This window comes from Mus pahari, chromosome 10 (assembly GCF_900095145.1).
Source record: "Mus pahari chromosome 10, PAHARI_EIJ_v1.1, whole genome shotgun sequence".
In the NCBI taxonomy this organism is placed as follows: Eukaryota; Metazoa; Chordata; class Mammalia; order Rodentia; family Muridae; genus Mus; species Mus pahari.
In genome coordinates this window covers 73,246,813-73,248,597 of record NC_034599.1, presented here as the reverse complement: position 1 = coordinate 73,248,597, position 1,785 = coordinate 73,246,813, and the positions used below count along the sequence as shown (strand labels likewise).

At 47.9% G+C, this 1,785-nt stretch overlaps 1 protein-coding gene across 1 annotated transcript in view; it reads left to right on the top strand.

Annotated features, from left to right (window-relative positions):
* Window positions 1-1,785, top strand: part of Slc17a5 (solute carrier family 17 member 5) — a 41,946-nt gene that overhangs the window by 15,046 nt on the left and 25,115 nt on the right. The gene's annotated exons all lie outside the window — the stretch shown is intronic.

The following is a 1,785-nucleotide window of genomic DNA, read 5'->3' as shown; positions in this document are numbered from 1 at the left end:
CCCAGAAGAGGGAGTCAGATCTTGTTACGGATGGTTGTGAGCCACCATGTGGTTGCTGGGATTTGAACTCTGGACCTTTGGAAGAGCAGTCGGGTGTTCTTACCCACTGAGCCATCTCACCAGCCCATGTGTGTGTGTTGTTTATGTCTTAGTGTGTGTGCTGTTGTGTGCATGGAGACACCCCTAGAGGACAAATGAGGGTGTAGGATCTCATGGGGCTAGACTACACGTGGATGTGAGCCACCTGACACAGAAGCAGAAGGGACTGGGACTTGGCTCAAGACACCCTCAAGTTCTCAGCACAAAGGAGATTTATTTGCCCCCGAGGGGAGGGAATAAGAGACAAAGACAGGAGATAGAGGATGGGGAGAAAGGGAAAGGAACAAGGGAGATGTGGAAGGAATAATTGTCCTGGAGAAGGACTGCCCTTAGATTGAGAGGAGACAGATGTGGCACATTAGGCAAATGCCGGTTTATAAAGGTAAAGAGGAACCCCGAGGTAGGAACCCTGAGGTAGGATGAGATATTTATTTTGTTTTGGTTGGACAGGTTAAAGTGGCCAAAGGGAGCTTTTGATGGCTGGACTTCAATAGTTTGATAGCTAGAGAACTTGGCAGTCAGTCGGCCTCTGGAGGAGGAAGTGGCCAAAGAAGGGAACAGACCTTGGTTGATACTGTTAGGAATAACCTAACAGTGTTTAGCAAGGCAGAAGAAATGGGGGAAGGACAAGATCTGCCAGAGCCGTGCTTGCCATTCTCGGGTGCTGGGAAGCAAATCCAGGTCTCCGCAAGAGTGACAGCAAGTGCTCTAACTGCTGAGCCATCTCTCCAGCTCCTTTAATCATGGTTTCTAGCTTGACTGTGCAATAGTCACATTATAACTTCCCTCAGCTCTTCCCTCTGTGCATGTTTGTTCTCACTTAGAACTGCAAGCGAGATAACATGAGCTTTGTGTGTAAATTATAATTTTACTAGATTGTGTAAGTAATACTTGCTTGATTTCCATTGACTGAGTGGAAAAATTTCCACCTGACTAATCTTAAATACAGTGGTTAATTTTTTTTTCAAGACAGTGTTTCTCTGTGTAGCCCTGTCTGTTCTGGGAATACTCTATAGACCAGGCTGGCCTCAAACTCAGAGATCCACCTGCCTCTGCCTCCCAAGTGCTGGGATTTAAGGTGTGAGCCACCACTGCCTGGTACAGTGGTTAAAAAAAGATTTGTCTGGGGGCTGGAGAGATGGCTCAATGGTTAAGGGCACTGAATGCTTTTCCAGAGGTCATGAGTTCAATTCCCAGCAACCACATGGCAACTCACAAGCATCTGTAATGGGATCTGGTGTCCTCTTCTGATGCGTCCAAAGATGTCCACGGACTACTCACATACATAAAATAAATAAATACATCTTTTTAAAAAAAAAAGATTTGTCTGCAGTGATTTTTAAGCCAGAATCAGAAGGGTAAAAACAAACTAGCCATGGACTGGGGGGGTGTAACTCCACTGGTTGACCACTTGCCAGGCGTAAGGCCGTAGGTTTGATCCCAGGCACAGCACAAACCAGGCATCCGTGGTGCACGCACACCTATAAGGCCAAGGCCAGCCCTCAGGAGGCCAAGGCAAGCCGCGCGTGGTGGCGCACGCCTTTAATCCCAGCACTTGGGAGGCAGAGGCAGGTGGATTTCTGAGTTCGAGGCCAGCCTGGTCTACAAAGAGAGTTCCAGGACAGCCAGGGCTATACAGAGAAACCCTGTCTCGAAAAACAGAAGGAGAAGGAGAAGGAGAAGGAG